We start from the raw sequence: 6,582 nt of genomic DNA, 5'->3' as shown, positions 1-6,582 counted from the left end.
GTTAAAAAATATTTGCTGCTGGTGGTAATGAAAATTGCTTCAGCTCCTGTGAAAATAGTCTGGAGGTTCCTCATAATGTTAGTAATGGACCCACCTTTAAGATTCAGCTGTTTCAAAAAAAAAAAAAGATTCAGCAGCTCCTCTCCTAAGGATTTAGAAAAAAAAAACACTTCTATCCAAAGAGATCTTTGAGAATTTCTAGGAGGTGTGGCCATGCAATAACAGGGTACATGGAGCCTCTCTCCCAAAATAACAAGGATTGATAATTATTAAACTTAGCACACCTCACCAAACTACAGCTAAGACATCTGCAGAAGCACTGTAGCTTCAGTTACCAAATTCCAGATTATTAATCTACTGCAATCGCATCCTGAACTCCCTGGGCAGATGACCTCACCAGTGTGTACCAGAATCTCACCTCTTCAGAGCCCTACCCCCACAAGGGAAAGATAGAAAGATGGGGGCGGGGGTTGGCCGGTGATAGCACAGTAGGTTAAGTTCAAGGGCCAGCATAAGTATCCAGGTTCGAGCCCCCCAGCTACCTGCCTGCAGGGAGGGCCACTTTGAAAGCGGTGAAGCAGGTCTGTAGTTGTCTTTCTCTCCTCCTCTCTGTCTTCCCCTCCTCTCTCGATTCTCTCTGTCTTATCCAACAACAAGGGAAACAAAATGGGAAAAATAGCCTCCAAGAAATAGGCTGGGGGTATGGATCAACTGGCCAATTTCCATGTGTAGCAAAGAAGCAATTACAGAAGCCCGAACACCTACCTTCTGCACACCCCTCCCGACAATTTTTGGTCCATACTCCCAGAGTGGGGTAAATATTAGGGGTAAATGACCAGAAGTAACTGAACTTTACACCTGGATTTCTTTTTTAACCATAGCACTGATCAGCCCTGGTTTATGGTGGTGTGGGGAATTAAACCTGGGACTGGACTTTGGAGCCTCAAGGCTTGAGAGTCTCTTTGCATAACCATTATCCTATATACCCCCAGGGACCTGAAATTTTTGTTATCAGAAACCTTTGTTTTTACACCCTCACAGAGGGAAGAGAATTGAGAACACGTGAGGAAGTCAATTACTGTTTCTCTTATCTGAGAGGGAAGAGAAAAAATTAAAATAGGCTTAGGTGTGGCTTAGAAAGCAAATGAAGGGCCTTAGAAGTGAATAAAAATGGGGATCATCTTCCACATGGCATCTTTTCCCAAATGGTTCACTTGCTTCTCTAGTATGTGGCTTTTCATTTTTCCTGATGAAAAAAAAAAAAAATACTGAGGGAAAGAAAACACTATGAGAATACTTAGTGTTGATTGGGGAGACTATAAATTCAAAAAAATGTAGGCGGTCAGGAGGTAGTGCAGCAGGTTAAGCGCACATGGCTCATAGCTCAAGGACCGGCATAAGGGTCCCAATTTGAGGCCCTGGCTCCCCACCAACAGAGGGGGTCACTTCACAAACGGTGAAGCAGGTCTGCAGGTGTCAATCTTTCTCTCCCCCTCCTCTCTCCATTTCTCTCTGTCCTGTCCAGCAAGGATGGCAGCAATTACAATAACAAAAATAATAAAGAGGGCTACAAAATGGAAAAATGGCCTCCAGGAGCAATGGATTCGTACTGCAGTCACTGAACCCCAGCAATAACCCTGGAGGCAAAAAATAAATTAATAAATGTATGGGACATATACTCAATGGAATACTAATTTTCGTTTTAAAAAAGACTATCATGTATTCTTTTTTATTTTTATTTAATGTATTCTTTTAAAAATATTTATTTATTCCCTTTTGTTGCCTTTGTTTTTTTATTGTTGTTGTTATTAATGTTGTGGTTGGAGAAGATAGAGAGAAATGCAGAGAGGAGGTGAGGCAAAGACAGAGAGGAGGAGAGAAAGAGAGACACCTGCAGACCTGCTTCACCGCCTGTGAAGCAACTCCCCTGCAGGTGAGGAGCCTTGGGTTCGAACCGGGATACTTATGCTGGTCCTCCATAGGCTTTGCGCCATGTGCGCTTAACCCACTGCACTACCACCGGACTCCCTATCATTTGGAACAGAATGAATGGGGCTGACAGTGAAAATGAGTAGTGAAGTAAGGAATTGAAGGACAACTACAGGATTATTTCAATAATAAGTAGAATATAGAGAATTGAAACACATGAAAAAAAAGGAAAAGATATGTAGTCAACCCCTATCTATAACTGGGAGAACTATGGTAGTTACTGTTGGAGAGGGGTGGGGACACAGAGCGTTGGTGATGGCATGGTGTTGAATTATATCTTACAATCCTATGAACCACTATTGCATCACCATATATAGATAATGTTATGGGGTATATACTCCATGGAATATACTCTGCCATCCATAAAGATATTGCATCCTTTGGGACAAAAATGGATGGAAGTGGAGGTGATTATGCTTTGTGAAATAAGGAAAAAACGTTGAAAGACAACACTGTTTCTAAACTTTGTGAGAACTATGGTCTGTTTCTTTGGGAGAAAGAAAGGTGGGGGACACAAAACCCTGGTTGTGGTTGTAGAACTAGACATTATAAGCTTACACTCTTGTAATCAGCTTTCAATCATAAATTTAAAAAAGGGTTGGTGGGAATGGTGAATTGACTGTGTATGGTCCAAGTCCCAGTGATAAGCCTGGTGGCAATTAGACAGAGGGAGAGAGAGAAAGGAAGAAAGGAAGGAAGGGTGAGAGAGAGAGAGAGACAGAGAGAGAGAGAGAGACAGGTAGCTTCAGACAGAAGACAAAGAATAGAAAAAGAAAGACTTTGTGAGAGCTAATGGATGTTTTGGGCATGGAGAAGGGTACACCAAGCTTTGATGATGGATGTGGATCTATACAGCTGTCATCTTATAATCTTGTAAACAAACCAATATTAGTTCACTAACAAAAGCAAATAAAAATCCTTTGTGATGTAGTCTCACCAGCCCTCATTATGTTTCCTCTATCCTTCCCCAAAGTTCATAGCTCAATCACATTCTTTTGAGGTCCCAGGTAAACACATACTGTTCCATCTGCTAGAAATATTCTGCATACTACCTCCTTGGTCAACTTTGAATCAACTGCTTTAAAAGTCAAAATGGTGTCCCAGGAGATGGTGCAGTTGATAGTGGCATTGGAGGTTCAACTTCAAACCCTAGTATCACATGTGCTAGAGTGATGCTCTGGTGCACTCTTGCCTTCTCATTAGTAATTTTAACATTTATTTTATTTGATATGACAGAGAGAAATTAAGGGAGGAGAGATATCGAAGGGGAGAGAAAGAGAAACACCTGCAGAACAGCTTCACAGCTCAAGATAGGGACTCGGGGCTTGAACCCAGGTCCTTGTACATGGCAACTTGTGTACTCAGCTAGGCATGCCATTGCCTGGCCCATTAAACAAACAAACAAAAAAAGTCAAAATAATACTTTTGTGTGTGTGGTGCTGGAGCCTGACACATATGTGACATATGCATGGGCTGTTATATTTTACTTTGTGATTCAGACAGAGACCAGAGACCGAGAGCATTAAGACACCATAGCCCTGCTCCACCTCTGATAGCTTCCCTTAGTGCTGGGGCATTCCTATGGTGTACTTGGGTTTGAACCCAGAGCCTCACAAATACATATGCTTTACCTAGTGAGCTATGCCCCAGTCCCTGACAACCATTTTCACCAGGAAGTCTTACCTCAGCCTTACACTGGCTGAGATGGCCTTTTTAACATTCCATTCAAAATAGTACTTACCAAACCTACTTGTAATCACTTCCTAAATTATCCCGTTTTCCCTAAATGCGAGCACCCTGGGGATTAGAATTATTGGAGGCTGGCTTCTGTGTTTCCAACATTGTACACAGTACTTGTTTAGTGGAAAAGCCGGGGGCTGTGCACTAGTACTCTGTTCACTCTCCTCTCTGCTCACAGTGGGACTTGGGTATCATGGGGTCGCTATTGATGCTGTTTTGGAGACACAGAAAGGGGAAGGGGGCCAGATGTGTGATAAGGCTGCAGTCCCAACTATACCACTCCTGGAGTCCTCAGCCGTTTCCCCAGTGTCCTTCCCACCAGCTGGGGATTGGCATCCCTGGTGGCTGCAGGAAGGGACAGGAGTAGCAGCAGTGTGACAGTGACAGGCCCTGTGGGCTAGCTGGTGGCTGCAGGAAGGGACAGGAGTAGCAGTAGTCCACAGCTAAAAGCAGCTTAGCAGCCACACACCTGGAAACAACTGCATCAAGGCCTCCACCTCCACACACACACACACACACACACACACACACACACACACACACACACACACACACACACACACACACCTGCTCCCTGCAGCTCCTCATGCACCAAGTCCTCATGCAGTGTGTGACCAGAAACTCCACCTCTAGAATGTGGAGGTGATGGCTGAAGTTAGCTCCAGACTTCCGTGTCAGGGCTTTCCCTGATCTCTACTTAGTGTGTTGCCCAGGCAAAATGCTTCATTAGGCTTGGCTGTCTTGGGTTTCTATTTACCCTGATCCCAGACCGCATGGTGTGAGTGACATTACTGTGATGAAACTGAAGAAAACCCAAACAAACAAGGGAACAAAGGGCCGCGAGAAGTTGGAGTGGTAGGTGTTAGCGAGCTAAAATCAAACCACCATCCACTGCAAGGAAGCAAAAGACGTTTATTCACGAATTCGAATCCAGGCCGAGAGGTGACTGACAGCAGTCCACCAGCTTGACCCCGAACAAGGCTCAAACCACACAATTTATAGGCATTCAGACTATACTCAGGGAGGGGGAACACATCACCTTATCAACCTATATCCAATAACAGGCTATAGAAAACGCAAAATCCAATCATTTCAAACTTAGCAAAAGCATGATCCATTCAAAGCAAAGCACGGGCTAGTTTCAAACATTGCAAAATCACACAACCAATAGAATATAGCCAGGTAGGGGCACCACATCCTCCTGCCATCAGCTGCCCCTTCCTAGAAGATAATTTCCTTGTGCAAAGGCCCTGATAAGCCTTGCCTGTTTGCGGGGTCTTGGTAAACTACCGGTGGCTTACTGATGCTTGGGAAACAACTGGTGGCTTACTGATTAGGTCCTGTTTCTAGAGGAAAGGACAAGGAATTTTCCATCTCACACTAAGCAGAAAAGCAACTATACTTAAAACTTTAAAACTACTGCATCTAACATTCCCCACTAGTCTTAGCTAAGAATCAAATCTTTGTTTCATCTTCTTCCTCTTCCTCTGTATAAGCTTCTATATACTGTGTCCTAAGGACCATTACCTTCTCAGATTGTCTCCTGATCAGGGAGATCAATGATCTTAATAGACAGGGTCCTAGGGTAAAGAGTAGGAGTAAGGTGATCAGGGCCCTGCCAAGGAGCTGACCAGTGTCGTCAAGCAAGGGGGCCAGAAGAATAAGTTTGTAAACCAGTTGCCCCAGTTGCTCAGCTCCTTCAGGTGGTTGCCCCTGTCCTCTATTGTTTTGTTCACTTCACTTAAAGTCTCCCTTATCATCCCCGAGTGGTCAGCATAAAAGCAACAAGCCTCATTTAGGGCCACACACAATTCTCCCTGTTTCATGAACAGCAAATCAAGACCCCTACGGTTCTGCAGGACCACCTCGACCAAGGATGACAGCGACCCTTCAAGGGATTCGATGGTGCCCTCTAGTGTCGTCATATCCTGAGTGATCTGAGTGTCTAATTGTACTAGAGTGGTCTCTTTGGTTAAGGCCGTAACGCCTATTGCTATTGACCCTGCTATTCCTGCCCCCACAAGTAGGAGGACCACTACTGGGGTGTGCTTCCTTCTTATTGGTCCAAGGTGTTCCTTCCCTCGCCGTTCAAGGTACGCCCACCCTACCTCACCATGGGAATAGTACAAATGTGGCAGAATGTGGGTCAAAACGCAGAGGTCCTCCTTACTCATTCCATAAGGGGTAATACAGGGAGACATGCCTGAAGTGCAAGCCCACCAGGTTCCCTCGGGGGACTTGAGGAGAACGGCCCACTCGGTTTTACTAACTCTAATGGTCTGGTTGCAATTGCCCCTATACGGGGAGGAGTCCAGTTTATAACTGGCTGTGGCAATACAAGTTCCTTTTCCCTGAATATCCCCCAAGGTCAGGTGAGGCTGCACTCCCCACTTACACTCCGGGCCTTTAGAGTTGCCAGAGGATAGAGTCAGTTTCCTGATGTCCCCCTTCTGGCTACCTATCCCAGCAGAAGCAGCCACACCTATATAATAAGTAGGCTTAGGGTGTAAACACAGCCAGCAGTCTCTAGTTATGTTGGGGTTAGACTCATTCAAGAGATGATACATTAACTCCACAGTCTCTACTAATGACTTCACCCTGGGATGCAGGGGCTCGATGTCAGTTGGCCTAGTGCCATTGGGTTTAGTGTCAGTTCTATTAGTATCAGTTCCATTCTTTCTCTCTGTCCCTGAGGACAGGGACGATGTTGGTCGAGGGTCCTTATCTAAGATGATTGGTCTCAATGGTGCAATAGGATTTTGAGTCCATGTCAGTTGGCCTAGTGCCATTGGGTTTAGTGTCAGTTCTATTAGTATCAGTTCCATTCTTTCTCTCTGTCCCTGAGGACAGGGA

This window comes from Erinaceus europaeus, chromosome X (genome assembly GCF_950295315.1).
Source record: "Erinaceus europaeus chromosome X, mEriEur2.1, whole genome shotgun sequence".
NCBI classification, from domain to species: Eukaryota; Metazoa; Chordata; class Mammalia; order Eulipotyphla; family Erinaceidae; genus Erinaceus; species Erinaceus europaeus.
The sequence above is the reverse complement of the archived record's forward strand: the minus strand, read 5'-3'. Positions refer to the sequence as shown.